Source organism: Hakea prostrata, chromosome 10, assembly GCF_041222555.1.
Source record: "Hakea prostrata isolate BN-2017 chromosome 10, UWA_Hpros_2, whole genome shotgun sequence".
Taxonomy (NCBI): Eukaryota; Viridiplantae; Streptophyta; class Magnoliopsida; order Proteales; family Proteaceae; genus Hakea; species Hakea prostrata.
The window spans coordinates 27,280,672-27,301,724 of record NC_142609.1 but is presented as its reverse complement, the minus strand read 5'-3'; the positions used below and the strand labels follow the sequence as shown (position 1 = coordinate 27,301,724).

General features: G+C 41.8%; 1 non-coding gene across 1 annotated transcript; it reads left to right on the top strand.

Moving 5' to 3' along the window:
• Window positions 1-6,569: 6,569 nt before the first annotated feature.
• Window positions 6,570-6,676, top strand: LOC149002394 (small nucleolar RNA R71). The gene has a single exon (XR_016170507.1). It is a non-coding gene; the product is annotated as a small nucleolar RNA R71 (small nucleolar RNA).
• The last annotated feature ends 14,377 nt before the right edge of the window (window positions 6,677-21,053 follow it).

Sequence of the window (21,053 nt, the reverse complement as noted above, 5' to 3'; positions counted from 1 at the left end):
CTAGAGTCTAGTAACTTCTTCCACTTGGTTGTGGAAGTTACCGGAAAGACTCCTGCAAACAACTTTCGAGTTAGCAAGGAGCGAGAAAAGTAATTTTTCAAAATCGAGAGGATAATGAAGAAAGACTTACATCACCAAGGTGACTTCGTAAAGACTTCATCCGGAAGTTTGGAAAGAAGCTGCGCTCTCGAAGTCATTCGAGCAGCGGTACACCATTCCAACGCTCTGTCAAACTCGTTTGACACTAATTCAGGCGAAGGATGAGAAGGATGAACTACACCAAGCAAAGGCTGAGCTTCATCACTTGTCACCCGACAGCGCTTCCTAGTGGCAAAATCCTCCAACTCAGAAGGAGAGGAGGAGGATGCCAAACAAGCACTAGAGTTAGAAATAGGAGTAGCACTTGCTGGGACCACACCTTCATCAGACGCCAACATAGTTGCCTCAGATGCCCGAAGAGTCTCCTTCGGGGGTGCACCAACAGGCTCACCAGCAGGAGCACCGGTAGCACCATCGGCAACGGAGTAATCAAGATCTTCCTGGGAAAGACGAGCGATCACTTCGGGCAAAGGAGGCGCAGGGACGGCATCAATAGAAGCTGCGGGAATCGACTTGAAGATTCACCGCCAGCGATCGCCTTACGCTTGGAGGATTCACTAGCTGAAACCACCGCACTAGCCCCAACCACCACCGACGGAACGCTTTTCTTGCAAGATTTTGCTCTGATAAAGTTCGGGTTGATCTTGGGAGCCACTATGCAAAACAAAAACAAAAAACCAGCCGTATCGGTCTGAAGAAATAAACGACAGCCACAAATGGGAAACCCTAGTTTTCTACGACTTCGACAACAACAAACTAAACCCCAAGTATAACTACTGTGCAGTTTACTCTGGGGGGAAGTGGGGAAAGAGATGAGTAATCAAAAAACTCACTTGTTCAGAAATGGATAAAGCTGCTGTTGGAGTACGAGGAATACGGAAGCGGGCCGAAGGACGAAAGGTTGCTTTGGCACTTTAGCAAATCTATCTTGCGAAAGTCGGGATAGATGGAGAGTACCCACGAAGGCTTTAAATAGCCTAAGGTATAAGACGACGGTTGAAGGCTAAGGACAACCGACGACCCAGATCGAAATGACGCTTCGAAATTCGCAAAAAGCAAGATCAACGGTCGAGGGGATGCCACATGGAAACATGTGGAAGCAAGCACCTGATGCAGAGAAACCTCCAATCGTCGCACTGCCATTAAAATAATGGATGTATTTCCGAGTCATTGGAAACAGTGAATGGTATACAAAAGCAGGAAAATGTTTGAACTTCGCAGAAGGGAAACGTGCGGACTTTGCAATAAATGAAGTAGTGGGGAAGATTAACGCATCTTCCCGAAACGCATCTTCACAATATTTCTACAAGATTATTATTCGGCGAGGAATGAAAAGTTAAGTGATAAGTTTTATCATTAATACTTTGATATTCAAGGCAAGATTTCGGCAGGAGACGGGGAAATTTAGAGGCCAACATGAAAAAAGAAATGTCTATTCATTAAATTGAGGGTAAATCTTTACAAAAGAGCAACTCCCTAAGCCTTTTCTTCATTGTTGCCTGAGGGACCCTGGTCGGGAGGACTTTTCTCAGGACCATGAGAAGAGCCTTCCTCAAGAGTGGCATCGGCTGAATTCTCTACAACAACAACTTGAGACTCGGCTTGTGATTTCTCCTCTGGAAGTGCTGGCTCGTCATTCAGATATGCCTCATATTGAGGGTCAGCTGGAAAAGGATCATCTTCTCCTTGGGCCCAGTCTGGGAGATCCATACCAACTTTCCCGAAGACCTCTTGGTGGCATACCTCACGAAAAGGAGCAGTGTCGAAGTCAGGGATCGTTCCAAGGATCTGCTCCCAAACGTCATTCTGCCCCATGCAATAAGCTTGAATGTTGTAGAAACCTAGCAACTCGGAGAAAGGTACGCTGATCAGGTATTTCCGAATGCACTCCTTCCGAAGCTCTGGCTTTATATGCTCAGGCTTGCTAGGGATCGCCAACTTCAGATGCTCTTTGAGCTCCCTACTTTTGATTTCAAGGCTGTCACCAAACAACGTGGCAGCTGCCTTTTGCTTCCTGGCCTCGCTCTCAGCAGCAGAGACACGAATTTTTGAAGCTTCAAGGGCTTCCTTGAGGGAGATCACTTCTTCCTCATGCTTTTTCTGCAGCTCCACGGTAGCTGCAATCAGCTGGTCTATTTCAGAATTGGCCTTGGCCAATTTCTCTTCACAAGTTTGCAGCAAGGAGCTGGTGCGACCAACACGGCTCAATGCTTCCATGTGTTGATAAAAGCTCAACACAGCATTCCTGGGAAGACGGAAGATATCGAGAAGAAGTCATAAGAAATTATGAAAACATAAGTAAGCAAGAAGACCGGTACCTTGTAGATTGACTAACAAGGGAGGTGTCATCCAGGGCTTCAAACTCCCGGCGATCGAAGGAGCAAGACGGGGAGCTCCATTCTGCAGCTTTCTCAGGATCCCGAGTAACCTTGTCGGTAATCTTCAGGGTCCACTGGGGGATGAAGACCTCCTCACCATCCGTCGAAGCTTTGGATTTTTTATTTGAGGGAGCATCAATTGCGTCATGCCTCCTCTTGGTTCGGGCGGAGGAAGAGACATTAGCCCTCTCCACCATTGGTTTCTTCCCTTTACCCGAAGCATCGGCTACGGGCTCGATATTCCCGAAACCCCTATAAGAGGGGTCGGGAGAGGGAAGAGAAGCCTCTTGATCTACGGTCAAGACCCTGGGCAATCGTTGCTCGGCTGTCACAACGGCCCTAGCGGCCTTCACCCGCAGGCTTTCAGGATTCGTTCTGGGAGGCACTGCAAAGAAGAAGGACAAGAAACAGAATTCAGAACATATCACTTCAGTCAAATCAAAGGATGATGGTTAGAAGCTCACAATGAGCCAAGCCCCAGTACTGAAGGATGGAGTTATACTCCATTTCATTTCCATGTATCTCTTGATACCACGGAATGGATTTGATCTTCCTGATGGCCACCTCGTCTTCTCTGGATAAGGGAAGGCCTCGGTTACTTTCGGACGAAGAAGTAAACCTCCTCCAGGTGGTTGGGAAGTTAAGATCTGATGGAGGCGCTCGACAGAAAAAGTATCGTTCGCGCCATCTTTTGTGGTTAGAAGGGCAAGTTCCTTTGACAAGGATGCTGCCCCTCCAATCAAGTTCAGCCTTATTGCGTTTGGAAAGAAAGACCCATCCGGGAGGATGGGACCCGGATGGGAGATAGAAAGAACATGAAAATGTACAAAAAGAGAGAGAGATGGCGTAATGCTAAGCTCAAAACACAAACCCAAGAAGCCGACGATGAGACGCCAACTATTGGGGAGAAGCATTCCGGGACAAATGTTCCAGTGATTCAAAACTGCGGAGAACAAAGGATTAAAAAAGGGAAAGCGAACCCCGCTTTCCAGTGCATCTATATACAAAGAAAATTCACCCGAAAGGGATGAATCAACCCTCTCATCAGGATGGGGAGCCCTAACCTGATATGAGGAAGGAAGATCAAAATCTTGGACAGCTGAAAGAAGGGTTTCTCCATTATAAATGGAAGGAACAGAGCTAGGTCCACCATTGGACCCGGAGGATTGAGGCTGCCTAGAAGACTCAACAATCTTGGAAGATTCAGACTCGAGAAGGACAGGAGAAGTTTTGGTTTTTCTTTCAAAACCTTTTTGAGAAACTTCAGCGAACTCCTGCCCGGAGGACGGTTAGGGTTTTGTTATCACTATCCGATTGTTCGGGAGCAGGGAGAAGCAAAAGCATCACTTGCTATCACCAACGTGGGGTACTAAAGAAGCCCTATCGTCCGCCATTACTCGTTTCGATAAACTACAAAAAGAAAAGACCGGTGAACTTACTGATTCGGTGAGACGGAAGCTTGAGAGCGGGGAAGGTGCGAAGGCGGACGACAAAGGTTCAAATTCCAGACGGGAAGAATGAAACCTACGAAGACAACGAACCGCTTTTAAAACTCCCTGCACGAGTGTTCGGGAATCTGAACGATCGAGATTGATTCAAAATCAACGATCAAGATTGAAAGACGTTTTGAAAGTTTGAACTCACGAATCCGAAATAGGGGTTCGGAAACCGTCGCTTGGATGACGTGAGCCACGACGGATCAACTGCAACGAGATATGTGGCCTTACACTCACAACGCTCGAGGAAAAGTGACCACCGCATTAAATGTGATATGACATTTAATGAAGCACGCAGAGATCATCACCTGACGACGAACCCAGTTAAAAACCAAGCCCTCGGAATCGACCGAACGCTTGGTTTGGGGGGCTCATGATATGGAGAGTTTATGATCAGACCAGGTTCATACCTGGTCCGACCCTCGACCCCGGTCGAGACGGAGAAAACCGAATCGCTCCCGAGTGAACCGGATCAGGAAGATGGCTTGCTGAAGAAGAAAGTTTATTCGGCTGCAAGTGTGCCCTAATCTTACTTATGGATTAGGGTAATCACCCTGATGATGGCAGACTCAAACTGACGGCTGCGGATAATCATTATCAAAGGGATAACTATCGCATAACCTAACGGTTATCTCAGGAGTCCTCTACTAGCCCAAACTAGTAGAAGTCTATCGCTCAACGGATCTCACTGATGAAATCCAACGACTACCCGAAGAAGGCTCAAGTGCATCCAACGAAGGAGATTTGAAGGTACACTCTATATAAACCTCACTACCATACCAGGTGAGGGAGGGATCAATCGATCAAAAAGAATACTATTTGAGACTCAGGTTCAGATACATACTGATAGACCTAAACTATCAGCGTTCTGCTAGCTAGATCACCTTTCCCATTTCTTCATTCATTAGCTCTGTGTTTCTAGCAGAGCCGTTTGTGATTAAGTTCATCCACTGACTTAGCCTTCGGAGGTGGACTCCCGACCCCAGCGGTCGGGCCGCATCTGACGCTTTCGTTTTGCAGGACATCACGTGAAGATCCAAGGGCTGAGCAGATTTTGGATGCATCACTGAGTGACCTCCCTTCTTGAAGGATGATTGAAGGATGACCTCCCTTCCTCTTAAGCATCTTGAAGGATGATTGAAGATTTGTCCCGCTCCAATGGTGCACCCCAATAATGCTTGATCCACTGCTTGCTCTAGTTCCCAAGGCCATTTAATGATTTCTTCTTGTGCACCTTCCATAATTGGACTCAAACTCCTTTGCTGCTTCACATACCTGTTGCAACATTTCTCCAACCAAATTTTAAGCTTGTACACCGAAGGATTGATCCCGTTGATCTCTACTATACTCCATCCTATTGCTCTTCTACACTTCTTCAGCACTTCAAGTAGCATATCTTCTTGCTCCTTTGTTAGCGAAGCTTGAAACAAAAACATGGAGTGTTTTGGCTGCATCCAAATGGGCATACTGAGAGTGTTTTGAAAGAGGTGTGAACTCTAACAAAGGTGGCTCTTCAATTGATGGTTTAGGGGCTTTAGTTTCAAGCTCAGATAATACAAGAGACTCAAATCTACTCCCACTCAATGCCTTTGCTGGTCTTGCCTCTAACCAATCCATATATCTACTTGCTTCATCATCCACTTGTTTAATTTTTATTGCCAATGAAAGCTCTAGTGGGTTTTTAATACACTCTTTCTCCAACTCTTCTGAAACCATCTCTTCAATGACATCCACAACAAAGCACTCTTCTATTACTGAATTAGTTTGTTCCTTCTGAACAGTAGCAGGATCTTCCTTCTCCCCTTCTTCTTGGATAGAAATAGGTCCCTTCTGTTGGCTAGGCTTTGAATGAGGTGGCTCTAGAAGTTTTCCACTCCTTAATGCAATAACGTTACAATGCTCCTTGCCTTCACTTCTAGGATTTTCTTGGTTACTTGGCAATGATCCTTGAGGTTGATTGCTTAAAGCATTAGCTAGCTGTCCAACTTGATTCTCCAAATTTCTCAATGAAGATGCTTGACTTTGAATCATTGCATCATTCTTTGCCATATATTCCTTCAATAGAAGCTCTATTGTTGAAGAGGGTTCCATAGGCTGAATTTTCACTTGCTGTTGAGCACTTGGAAGCTGAGGAGGTCGAGGTGGGATGGAAGATGGGCCTACATGCTGTCCTTGAGCATTCAAAGAGTAGTTAGGGTTATTGGCATTGCTGAAATTACCAACATAGTAAGCAAATTCTGGGTTAGATGGACAGCTATCAAAGACATGCTCCCCACCACAATATGTATACGAGACTGCTGTATGTTTTTGAGTTTGTACAGTTGTAGGCAAGTTTACGGATTTTAACACACTAGTTAGGGATGACACTTGTGAAGTTAAAGCTGTCACTGCATCTAACTCATAAATCCCTGCCACTCTCTTATTTGCAGCACCTCTCTCAGCTGGCCATTGGTAGTTGTTGGCCATTCTCTCCAAGATCTCATAAGCTTCATTGTAAGACTTTGCCAATATAGCCCCATTTGCTGATGCATCCACTATAGATCGAGTTTGTCCACTTAAACCATAGTAGAAAGTCTCCATTTGAATCCAATGAGGAATACCATGGTGAGGACATTTACGCAAGAGCTCCTTAAATCTTTCCCATGCCTCATACAAAGATTCACCATCCAACTGTTGAAAACCAGTGATATCATTTCTGAACTTGGCATTCTTTGATGCAGGGAAGTACTTCATTAAGAACTTCCCTACTAAATCATTCCATGTGGCTACTGATTGTGGAGGTAAGGAGTTCAACCATGCTCTTGCTCTATCCTGCAATGAATAAGGGAATAGCTTCAATCTCAATGCTTCTTCAGTTGCTCCCGGTATCTTGAAAGAATCACTTACTTCCATGAAGAGTCTAAGATGGAGATGAGGATCTTCCGTTGGCATCCCACTGAAATGTCCTATAGTCTGAAGCATTTGGAACATCACAGGCTTAAGTTCAAAATGTAATGCTTGAATTTCTGGCCTTACTATACTTGGATTTAGCTCATGCAACCTTGGGACAGCAAATCCTCTAATGGCCCTATCTCTATCATCACCCTCAGCTGCCATATTATTCTCAATATTTTTCAACCCATTTCTCACTGCTTCAGCCATTGTTTGACCTGCTGTTAAACCTCGCTGCTCCTTTCTTCTAGGTCGAAATGTCCTTTCTAGTTCAAAGTCAAAGGGTGCCAACTCTTGATCAGGCAGCGTGTTCATACAAGGGTAAAAGCACCTGAGAATAAAAGAAAACTAATATCAAAGTAAAGAAATTTCAGTAGATAACTAAAACTTACTTCTACACTAATTATTAAAGACAAAACTTCCCCGGCAACGGCGCCAAAAACTTGTTGCTTGTATCTCAAGATATTACGCAAGTATACGTATCGCAATCAAGTAATAAATGATAAGTACAAAATCGATCCCACGGAGAATTATATCCTTAACTTTCAATGTAAAAGTAAAATTGATTTAAATGAAATTAACAAGGTTGATTGGTGATTGACTAACTAAATAACCAAATGACAGATAAAGAAAACTAAGGAATTAAAATATGGATTAAGCAATGGAAGAAACTTAATGAGTGACAAGTGTGTTAGGAATCAAGTTTCCCTTCCCCTGAATTTTATAACACAAATACTAAAGCAATACTACAACCCCAAGATAAATCAAGAACTTGGAATGAATGGCAATATGGTATTTTCTAATATACATAAGCTAGCATCCTAAATCAACATCTGCATATTCCTATGAAGAATTGAATTAAGAATGCAATTTAAACCCAAACCAATCAATGGTAATGTGAGGTAATTGGGTATTCCTACCCAACCTACTAATTAACACAACCTAATTAAAGATGATGCTAACTCACACAATTCAACAAACACCTAGACTTCATTAATTTTCCAATTAATGAAATCATAACATTCATTCAAGAAAGATCATTCAAGAACTGCAATTAGTCAATATAACATGCTGAATTCATTAACAATATTGCAATAAAACTAAAGAACACATGATTAGTTATATATCAAAATCCAGGTTTAGGTACTACTATCATCCCAACACAGCTAAGATTTAGCCCATAACAGAATTCAAATGCATAAAACCAAGTATAGTTGTCATGAGACTAGAAAGTAAGAAGATAGAGTTATGAAAACAAGAAGACACTAAAGCTACAATGCTTCCACACGAGCTCCAGACTTCTTCTCCAGCAAATCAGCAACTCCAGCAGCTCCTTGCTTCCACAAGAGACCAGCCTTGGTTCTATCTTCCCTCCTCTCAGCCGAGTCTCTATTCCCCACCTTAGCCGAATGTGGTTCATTCCTCCTTTTGCCTCTCTTCTCTTTCTTCCATAAATGTCTTCAATCATTAGGTTAGATTCTGGCCATAAGATTAGAACTTTCCTCCTGAGATCAAGGGCTGAGAACCATCATGTATTTACAAGAATTTTGTCCACTTAAGTTAGCCCTTTTTGGTCAATTCCATTTGAATTGGATCTGAGAATATTCTGCTCCGTTGTTGTGGCAATGCAGCAACAACTCTACAACAAAGTTAGAGGACAGGTTCTTCTATTATAAATCTTCACCTGCATTTTCAAGAGAAAGAGAAACAGTCAAATTCATCCATAAAAAGAAGGGAAATTCATGTAATGGTGACAATAATGAACTAAACAAAATGCAACATGTTAAGACTAAATAAGACAACACCTAATGAATACTATCACTAAAACAAAGACAAAATACTCCTAAATCAAGCCATCTCAAGTATAAAAGTTATCAATCTGAACTCTATTTCATAGAGTTATCAGACATATACCCAGGAATCTCTAAAGATAAGATGACCTTCGAAGAGATGCGAGAAAAACATTCCATACGTTCAAGAAATCAATCGCACGGAATGGGGGGCTATGTTTGTGGAGAACATATAGCCCGAGGGGCCCCTCGAGAGAGACACACACCCCCACTTGGGTAAGTGTGTCCCCCTCACTCAGGAGATTTAGAGAACTCCCAGGGAAGGACACACACCCACTCGGGTAGGTGTGCTCCACTCCCTCGGGAAGTTCAGAGAGTCCCTCGGGAGGGACACACACCCCCGCTCGGCCAAGTGTGTTCCCTTACCTCTGGAGGTTTAGAGAACCCCCTCGGGAGGAACACACACACCCACTCGGGTAAGTGTGTTCCCTTCCCTCGGGAGACTCAGATAGCCCTTTTGAGAAGAGAGCACATACCCACTTGGGCACGTGCTTATTATCCCCTCGAGAGCCATGTTTGAGAAGAGTACGAAAGGTAAGAAGACCTTCAATACCAAGAGTGACGTTGGAGACGACCAAGTCAAAAGGGTCAGTTACAGATAACTACTCAACATATCCATTCCGAGACTTGGGGAGATGGATAAGCGAATAATGGCTCTATTAGGCCCGACAAAGAAGGGAGTGTGCTTCCTTAGATCTCTCACCCACTCTTCAAAAAAATAGGCGAAATACAAGGAGATGCCGCCTCCAGGTATCCTCTATATAAACCTTCATCCTCCAAGGAGAAAGGGACGAGTTTCATCTTACCATTATTCACTACGCCCGTTCTTGTTTTCTTTGTGAGTGCAGGCATCTCAGCCATTCCTATTCGGTTGGAGAAGCCTCCAAGAGGTTATTCAACTATCCGGCTCTCAAAGAAGTTCTAGACACAACAATGCCTAATCTATGCTAGATAGTCTTAGTTTAATATTCTAGAGTTTCCCTTAAAATTTTGGAGTGTTTCGAATACCGGAAGTTGTGTTTTGGAAAAAAAAATTAGGGTTTTTGTCCTGACAGAACCCTGTTGGTTGATCACCTTGGTCGATCACTTGACCGACCAACCTGACCAACCAACAGAGTCAATGACAGCAGGTTTGGTCTGTTTTGGTCTGTTTCACTTCCAATCTTCGAGGGTTTGTTCCTAATGCTTAACCTATGTTTGTTTAGGGTTTATTTTCCAACTTTGGACTTGTCCTCATTCTTTTCTCCGGAATTCTTAGAAGTTAGTTAAGGTAAGGACATTTGTTCCCAAGTAACCTAAAATGTATGATTGCTTATATTTGATTCAAATTGCATGACCATACTATTGTTCTTATAATTTTCTTACAGTTACATTGTTGTTGTAATTACTACAAGTAGGACTTGCTCATGTGATTCAATTGTTATTTTGATTATGTATGATTGGTTATTTCCCTATGTGATGATTCATCGGTTGTGCTATGAATGATTGATTTGGAACATGATTGCCTAAGTGTAATTGGGGAATGGGAAATGTCCTTTTGACATTTTTTTCTTTGGACACCAGTGGAGGTGGTATGGGACGCTTTCCTATGGTGCTTCTTGACTCTTTCCCTTGTTATTTGGTTGACATACCTAGGGCTTGTCTAGCAGTGTTTGGCTAGGTTTACCCTTTCATATCAGACCCGATTCGGAAGGGAATTGAGATCCTAGTGACCCATGGCAGCAATGGGGATTTGTGGGCGCTTAAGAGTAACCAACCCATGAGAGGACATTCCCCATTCCCCATGGGTTGCAGTATTAGACTTGGGCTCATGGGTGCTCAAGACCGGTAACCAACCCGTGAGAGGACATGAGAGCTTCCCGTTTACTATTTGTGGATGACCAATAGGGTTAATGAATCTGTAGTCCGAGTTGGTTGTAGCCATATGATATGCTAACTCTAGTGGGAAAGATACCAAAAAGGATTGCGGAGGCAAGGAATGGGAAAATCTAACCCTGACTTGATATAAAAAAATAGAAGACTTGCATTGGGCTAAGTTTAACCTTGACATGCGCCAATACTCAGACTAATGGTGATGTGAGAGAGCAGTGACCTAAACCCCAGCCATGGAATGTTCGAGAGGGATGCAGGACCCAAGTACCATCGGAGAACCCAAGATACCGAGTTGGTTGAGGGAGAATGATTTGAGACATACCCAGAGGGGTATGGTGTTATGACTTAAAGCATGCATGTCTACTACTAGAGACCAACATACATAGAGTTAGAAGCATACTTGCATGTTTGTCTCATATCATATTGCATCTTATATGTTTTTGCTATCATGTTACATGTTTTATTGTGGAATGAACTGCCTTGTTGAGTTCTTTTGAACTCATTCCTTTTTGCAACAACTTTGTTAGATCTATCTACAAGTACAGATGACTATGAGGGCCAATACTATGAAGCCCAAGTGGATGACTCATACGATACCCAAAGTTCTGGCTACTATGACTATGATCGTTAAGACTACCAATATGAAGCTATAGCTTATCAAGATTAGTCCGACTCTAGTGCTTATGTGTCGGCGATGGGACATTGAAGCTTTTACTTATGGATACATTATTTATAGATTTGAAGAAACATTAGTTTAGATCTAGTTTATTTCTTTTCCTTACGTTTTGGAATCGGTTGTAATCTTAGTTTAGTTTTGATATACTTTTCCGCTGCTATTATAGAGTGATTTTCTACTACACTCTACATTTGATTTATTCTATTGGTATCATTTTCCGCACTCTAATTATATTGTAAACTCTCTTTGAATCTTCTTTTGATTATTCTTTTATAATATTTAAACACTGATTTAGTCCTGTTCTTGATTGTATTATTGTAAATGTGGGAGGTTGATTTCCTCGAATTAATCTTTGGGGCTGTGGATCACACACTTGGGTATGCCAGATAAGGTACAGGCTGGGTGGATGTGACACTCTTAACCCTATTGGTCCACATATAATAAACGGAAAGCTCTCATGTCCTCTCACGGGCTGGCTACCGGTCTTAAGCGCCCATGAGACTAAAAGTGGCCAAAACAAGGAGGTTGCTATCAAAGTGCCCTTTGGCCACTTGGGTTGGTTGCTTGGGGCAACCAAGCCTATTGTGTACGGACAATAAACTCCATTTTTTGTCGGAAACTCATCGTTCGAGTTCGGAACACTCCGAAATTAATAGAAAATTTCTGAGATAGTATAAGGATACTATCTAGCATGATCTAAGCATCTAACATGGTCATTGAAATAGTAATCTATCGGATCACATAATAGGCGTAATCCGAAATCAGTTCTATAGATTTCGTGGATAGACTAGAATGAATGGGGATTCATTCTAGAGATAAGAAAATAGTAGATCATGGTCAAAAAATAAGTTAATAATAGATCTAGCATAGATTAGAGGTCAAACAACAGAAGTAGAATTAAGATCATGAAGATTATACTAGGTTTAATACCAAAATCACACCGTGTTGTCCACGAAAAGAATAGAATAAATGGGAATTCACTCTAAGACTATGAGGATCAGAGATTAGGTCATTATAGTAGCATGATACCTTCCTCACCATCACAATCATGGGTAGAAACAGAAGAGAGAATAGATATAGAGACAATAGAAGCGATTACTAACCTTGTAGAAGAGGATTTGATGGAAAAACTCCTACGGATGCTTGAGGATCTTCCTTGGCCTTGAAGAGTGATCTAGGGTTCCTCTCACGTTCTCCAAAGGCTTAACAACAATATGATACGAATTAGAATGAAGTTTGTATATATAGAGCTCCGAAAACCTAAACTTCCAAAAATACCCAATTTTGTCCTAAGGGCACCTTTGGTCGCTTGGGGCAACCAGGGCAATCGACCAAGGTGTCCCTTTTTTAAAAAAAAGGGCCTTTGGCCTCCGAATGCCCCCAACTTCATCTTGGGTCTTTTTCCAACTTAAGAAAGGGTCTTACTAGGCTTTGTAGGACATTCCAATGGTGTCATCATTGTACTTAAAATCCATCTTCCAAATCCATCATCATTCAAGCTACATCTTCTACCAAAGTCAATCAGGGTTTCCATAATAGGATCTTCATTATCAACCTCCATTGGTTTTAGGTCAGACCCAATGGGTTCAAATAGAATGGCCCACAACTATCTTCTTCCTTGACTTCAGGTTTTCAAACTTACTGTGAAACCCACCCCTGACCCTAATCCGGAAACTCTGTTTATTGTAGGTCCAGTGACCCGAAGTAAGGCAAGAAGTCATCTTTGGGCCATTTCTATTGAAGACTTGATGGCTGGATTGGAATCCATGAGTGTTGATGCTAGTGTCCCAATGGTGGAACTTGCACCTGGATGAAGATTGGATTAGTTGATGGTCTTGGAGTGGTCTCGGTATTGATTCAAAGGCATTTCTAACTCCTAGGTATGTCACTCTAGAGGTGTGCAAAACCCCTTGATGTTTGGACTTGATCTGAGCCTTCAATTCCCTGTTTTGAAGTTGCTGTCTTGATTGGTCGACTCATTGGTCGATTGGACCAATCGACCAATCAATCGACCAATTGATTCGGTTTTTGAAATTTGAATCCTGTCTCTTCTATTTAAGTCTAATCTCGGGAATACTCTGCCTCCTCTGCCTCCTAAGCCTCTGGAATGAGTTAGAACCCTAATCTAACCCATTCCCTTGCATTCTTTGGTGATCTCTTACAAAGACTTGAAGAATTCTTCATCTTTCTACGGCAAAGGTATGATCTCACTCACTCTCTCTTCTATCTCTGATTTTCTTTCTTTTATTCTGTTTTCATTGAGATCAGAAAGGTGATGAAGCATTCTTGTAATCATCAATTCTCTGATCTCACCATATTCTTTAAGACTCATGATCATCATCATGTTCTTAAACCCTACCTATTGAATTCTTGAAAACCTAACCCTAATCCTTTGAAAACCCTAACCTGTGTGATTGTCTGGAGAACTTTTGGTAACCTACCTTGTGAAAGGGAAATCCTTTTTGGGTGACCTTGTGTTAACCTAAAACTTAATCATCTATATTTTCCTGTTTTGATTTGTCTTTGTTCATTCAGATCTCACAATTATTTGTCCAGGGAGCCAATAAGGGTAAAACCCTAATTCTCTTGGATTAAACCCAGGAATCCCCTAGTTGATCATGTTAACCCAATTATTATGTTTTCTTTACTAGATCTGAATTCTTTCATATCCTAGTTCATTATCTTTAAATTTTCTATTTTTTCCCTCCTAACCTATGTTCAACCTAATTAGGTTAACCTCATGATTTCTAGGTTGTAACTTGAGAACTTGTTTTGAGTTATGATTTGATATCCTCTATACCCTAAAATACTACCATGATAATTCCCCTCTTAATTGTACCCTTTTGAACCATCGAATTCGGTTCTAGATTCTCAAAATTCGGATTCTTGCGGGCCATTTGTCGCATTGGTCGACTCATTGGTCGGCGGTCCAGCAGCCAATCAATCAACCAATGAGTACACAACCTCAATCTTGGTCCGTTTCGATTGATTTATGATCTTTTCCTTTATGCATCTTTCCTAACATGTTGTGTGCACTTGTTTAGGACTGTCTTCTCAGGTTTAGTCAAGATCATACTTGATTCTTTAAGATTCCATTCAAGTTAGAAGGCAAAGACAGTTGATTCCTTAACTACATAGATTGCTTGTTCTTTGGTTTCTACTTTGTGGAACTATGAGATTTCTTACTGTTATTGTAATTTGATTATGATCTCCTCCTGTGGGAACAGTAGCACTTGTTTATATCATTTTTTTTTTTTATGTTATATGAATTACTTATTACTGCTTAATCCGATGTTGCTTTTACATTCTCTTTTATATGATGAACTACTGGTTGTGTATGTCATGACTGTTCTGAGAATGTGTTTGCTTAAGTTTGGTTTGGGATTGGGAAGTGTCCTTTTGACACGTCTGTCCTTGGACATTATCGGAAATAGTATGAGATGTTTCCGGGGTTGCCCATCGACGCTTTCCCTAATCAATGATTGTCATACCTAGGGATGTCTAGTGGTGTTCGGCTAGGATATACCCCTGTTATATCAGACCCGACTTGGAAGGGTATTGAGACCGAATGACCCGTGGTAGCAATGGGGATTCACGGGCGCTCAAGACCGGTGAAATGATCCGTGAGAGGACGGGAATCACATTGTGGGGGCCATTTATTGGAGGGTTGCATATGGCTAGACTTGGGGGCGCTCAAGACCGGTGAAATGATCCGTGAGGGGACATGAGAGCTTCCCGTTTACCATATGTGGATAACCAATAGGGTTGATGAGTCCGGTGAGTAATATCCGTCACTTTAGTGGAAAGGATACCGGAAAGGATCGCCCGGGGCGAGGAATGGAAGTATCTGAACCTGAGTTGATGTAATTGAGTAGATGACTTGCATTGGGCTAGGCTTTTCCTTGACATGCGCCAGTATTTATGCCAAATGGTTGTGAGAGAGTGTGTTGACTTAACCCCCTGCCATGGTTTGTCCTGAGGGATGAAGGACCCATTACCAACCGGCTGCCCAAGATACCTTAAATGGGTGAGGGAACCCAAGATATCTTATATGGTTGAGGGTGTGAGTGGACTTTCCCAAAGAAGTACGGTGCTATGACTTAAAGCATGTTTGCCATAGAGACCAACATACATAGAGTTAGATGCATACATACATTACTTGTTTCATACTGCATTGCATCATGTTATGTTTTGCCACATGTTATCTATGATGTTATGGATTAACTACCTTCTGAGTTTCTCCGAAACTCATTCCTGTGTTATTTCTTTTTGTTAGATTATCCTGCAGGTACGAATATTATGACGACGATGCAAGCACAAGCTGATGAAGCGTATTACACGCAAAGTGCTGGCACGATCAAGATTACTTTGATGATCCCCTGGCGGATCAAGCTGCGTACTACTTTTGAGAACGGCATAGAGTTAGAATGGATTCATTGGATTGATGAAGTCCATACTTATGAAGACGTTATCTATAAACTTGAAGACGCTTGATCTTAGTTTATTTCTTAGTACATTTGTTTCAGTTGTAATCCCTTTTGATTTTCATACTACGTTCCACTATTTTGGTAAAGTGAGTTTCCACCTCACTTCACTCCTTTTTGATATCATTGGATATCTGGTATCTTTCTGCACTCTGATTATACTGATTGTTCATTTCTTGTTTTGAACCTTGTCTATAATATTAAACCTTGATTTAATTCTGTTTATGATTATGTTATTGTATATGTGGGAGGATGATTTCCTCGATACTTGGTCTTCGGGGCTGTGGATCACACTCTCGGGTATGCCAGTTAGGGTACCGGCTGGGAGGATGTGACACTTACAATATAGATTTCCAGATTAGGGTTGTGAGGGATTTCACATTATACCTAACCCAATGCACGTCATCTATTGTCATATGAATCATGGAGTCGGATACTTCCCTTCTATGCCCCCGGAAGTCCGTTCCAGTATCTTTCCCCCTAGAGTCATCGTATCCTATGGCTCCAACCAACTCGAACTACGGACTCTTAACCCTATTGGTCATCCACGTATTAAACAGGAAGCTTTCATGTCCTCTCACGGGTTGACTATCGGTCTTGAGCACCCATGAGCTCAGGTTTATTATGTGCGACCCTACCAATGAATGCCCCCACAATGTGATTATGTCCTCTCACGGATCAGATATTAATCTTGAGCACCCATAATCCCCATTGTTGCCACAGGTCACTCGGCATCAATACCCACGCCGATAGGGTGAGATATGACGCGGTTTCCTAGCCAAACACATCTAGATAAGTCCTAGGTATTTCATCTAGTAATCATGGAAAACGTCAAGGGGCACCATAGGAAAGCGTCTCATACCACCTCCACTGATGTCCCGAGACAAAAATACTAAAAGGGTATTTCCCATTCCACAATCATACCTAGGCAATCACATTGCAATATGATTTCATACATTACATCGTATCATGATCCATTCGCAAACCAAGCATTCACATTCACAACAGATATGCAAATCATATAATAAATGACATGTTGTAATTACAGAGACATAACTATCATCAATAAGTCCTAAAAATAGTAAATAAGATCATGCTCTCAAGATAAAAAGTAAATCATGCTATTTGCAAGTGAATGTCCTTACTTTATGTTTGATTCAAAATCTTTAGAGAATAGATCGAAGGATAGGTTCAAAGTTGTCAAAGAAACCCTAATCATACAAGGATCAAGTTTTTGGAACAAGCCCTAAAGGATCGAAGATGAAACGGGGTCAAAACAGGGCAACTTGTTGTCACTGTACCCTTTGGTCGCTTAACCTGGTCTCTTGGGATGACCAAGGCAGTCGACCAAGTGTGTACGGACAGTAAAACCTAGATTTGATTGAAAACTCTTCGTTTTAGTTCCAAACTCTTCGAAATTAATAGGAAAAATATGAAATAATATGAGGAGACTATCTAACATGGTTTAGGCATCAAACATGGTCAACGGAATAAAAACCTAATGGATCACATATTAGGCTTCATCCGAAATCAATCCGCGGATTTCATAGATAGACTAGAGTGAATGGAGATTCACTCTAGGGCTTATAAAACAATGGATCAAGGTCTAAAAACAACTTAGAAATAGATCTAGCATGGATTAGAAATCAAATAAACAAAGAGAATACAATCATGATGGTCATGCTAGGCTTTTACCGACATCACACCGTGATGTTCATGAAAAGAATAGAGTGAATGGGGGATTCACTCTAAGACTATGAGGATGAAGGAGTAGGCCATTACAGTAGCATAAGACCCTCCTCGCAATCACAACAATGGGTAGAATCAATAGACATAACAGATCTAGAAGGAATGAGAGTGTTCGCTAACCTTGAAGAACAAGATTCATCGAGCGGAAAATCTCACGAATGCTTGGGGATCTTCCTTGTCCTTCTAGAGAGTGCTCTAGGGATCTTCTAACGTTCTCCAACAGCTTAATGACAAAGTGGCTCGAATTAGATCGAAGTTTGATTATACAGTCAGAAACCTAATTTTCAAAAAGTACCAAATCTGTCCCGGGATTGGTTGGTCATTTGGGGCGACCAAGGCATGCTGCCCACCTGTAACTCCTTTGGACAAAAATGCATTTTGGTCCCTGAAGGCCCTAAACTATCACATCAACCCAGCTGGTACCCTAATTGTGATACCCGAGTGTGTGTTCCATAGCCCCGAAGATCAATTCATGACAATCATCCTCCCACATTCACAATAATATAATCAAGAACAAGACTAAATGAATGTATAAATATTATAAATGAAGTAATTCAATAGAGGTTCTCAAAAGGATTACAAAACTAAAATCAAAGTGCAAAAAATATGATACCAAAGGAACAATCAGAGTATATAGTATAGCGAAAAATCACTCTATAGTACAGCGGAAAGTAGTTTGAAACCCAAATGGAAGTACAAAGGAAAAATAACTAAGAACGAGAATGAGTTCTAGTCTGATTGTAGGTCTCTTCCAATTTAAATAAAATACACCTAAACTCAAAGACTTAAGTGTCCAAATGCCATTGCACTAGCTCCAGTGCATGACTAATCCTAGTACGTTCCACCGTCACACTAGAAGTCTTCACCTTCATAGACATAACAACCAGCACTTTGGGAACCTACAAGTCATCTGTCGCGGTCTCGTATTCCTAGTTCTCGAAGTCATCAGTACCTACAATAAGATCTAACAAACGTTGTCCCCAAAGGGGTGAGTTCAAAAGAACTCAACAAGTAGTTCATTCACAAATAACAATTACAATGATTTGCAAAACAGTCATGATGCAATATGATATGAAACAATAATGGAAGTATGCTACTAACTCTATATATGTTGGTCTCTATTGGCAAGCACGCTTTAAGATAGAACACCATACTTGTGAAATCCAGCCCTATCCTAACCCTGACCCTAACCCGGAAACCTTTGATGTTTGTAGGTCTGAAGACCCAGAGTGGAGGAAGGAGAGATTTGTGGGCCCTCTTAGTTGAAGACTTGGTGTTTGATTCCAAGCCCATGGACATTGACGATGGTGCCCCTTACTTGGATGCACTGTCAGTGTTCGGTGAGAAATTGCACCTAGAAGAGGGGAAGTTTAGTTGAAGTACTTGATGTGCTTCCGGACTTGTTTTTAAGGTATTTCTCTGATCTAGACTTGTTGATTGACTTGTAGGAGAAAACCCACTTGAATTTGAGTTGTTCTAGCCTTTCCTTTCCCTGGATCAAGCTTGTTGTACTAGCTTGGTCGACTAATTGGTCGACTGGGCCAGTCGACCGAAGGATTCCCAAATCCGAGAATTAGATGATTTTTGGATATTCTCTTCTCTACTTAAGTGAACCTCATGACTTGAACCCTATTGTCACATCCCGCCCAAAATCCACCAAGGGGGTACCCTATCTGGATTACCCGGGGGAGTGAATTACGATCCGCCAATCAAGTTTAGGAACGATCATAGTCACTTAGCACAATAATATAATTAAAAGCAAGAACAATTCTTTGTATTCAAATAATTTAATAATAAAAGTCTAGAAAAGATCTCAGAAGGTTTCACAAATAATATTAGAGTGCGGAAATGATACAAATAGGACAAATAGTCAAAGTGTGAAAAGGAGGGGAAAACCCGTCCTATAATAATAGCGGAAGGTAGATCGACTAAAATTAAGGGTTACAACCGGTTCCCAACATGACAAGGGAACAGATTAAACTACGGTCTCAACAAATTAACTAAAAGGTTAAAAAGAAAATGGGACGATATCCCAACACTAGCACACAAGTGCAAAGGCCGAACTGCTCCAAATAAGTCCCAATCTCGGACTACTAGTCTTCACCAATGTTGTCACATCCTCCCAGCCGGTACCCTATCTGGCATACCCGAGAGTGTGATCCACAGCCCGAAGATCAGGTATCGAGTAATCAACCTCCCACATAAACAATAACATAATCATGAACAATAATAATAAAAGTGCGGAAGATAAACCATAGATCCAAATAGGAAAAGAATGAATCATATATAAATCAGAGTACTAAATATATCAGAGTGTCTAAATCAGATAAGTAAAGTGAGGTGAAATCCAACTCTACAACCAGCGAAAAAGTAGTTCTAAAAGAGAATAAACAAGATAGAATGTAATCCCAATAGCAGGTACAATAGGTAACTAAATTGTTCTCAATCTTATAGACAACATCCCTATAAGTATAAATCTCATAAACGGCAGAAGGGCGCTTCCACTCTATGGTCGGACTAAGCATCGTACGGAGCATAACCACTCGCGGGATCCTCAGTGTAATTGTTGTAACCGCAATCACCTTCCTGGAGATATGCCTCTTCTCCTTGCGCTTCTTCATACGGGCCGTCATGATATTCAGAACCTGTAGAATAGTCTAACAAACATTGTACAATAAAGGAATGAGTTTCAAAGAAACTCAGTAAGGCAGTTAAATCCATAATAACATAAATGGCAGGATTTCAAAACAAACATAAATGCAATATGGTATGAAACAAACAATGAATGTATGAATCTAACTCTACATATGCTGGTCTCTATTGGCAGACATGCTTTAAGTCATAGCACCGTACTTCTTTAGGAAGGTCTCAATCACTCATCATCAGTTGGTAATGGGTCCGGCATCCCTCGAGACATTCCATGGCTGGGGGTATAGGTCACCACTCTCTCACATCACCATTGGTCTAAGTACCGGCGCATGTCAAGGTAAGGCCTAGCCAAATGCAAGTCTTCTACTTAGTTACATCAAGTCAGATCCAGATACGTTCATTCCTCGTCCCTGACGATCCTTTCCGGTATCCTTCACACTAGAGTCCTCATAGTTCCTGACTACGGACTCATCAACCCTATTGGTCATCCACATATGGTAAACGGGAAGCTCTCACGTCCCCTCACGGGTTGGTTACCGGTCTTGAGCTCCCGTGAGCCCAAGTCTATCCATATGCAACCCTACCAATAAATGGTCCCCACAATGTGATTCCTGTCCTCTCACGGGTTGGTTACCGGTCTTGAGCGCCCATGAATCCCCATTGCTACCACGGGTCATTCGGTCTCAATACCCCTCCGATTAGGGTCTGACATAACGGGACATCCTAGCCCAACACTACTAGACAGTCCTAGATATGTCATCCAACAGTTTAGGAAGGTGTCCAGAGGGCATCTCCAGAAACATCCCATAATATTCCCATAGTTGTCCAAGGACAGAAGTGTCAAAAGGACACCTCTCCTTTCCAAACCA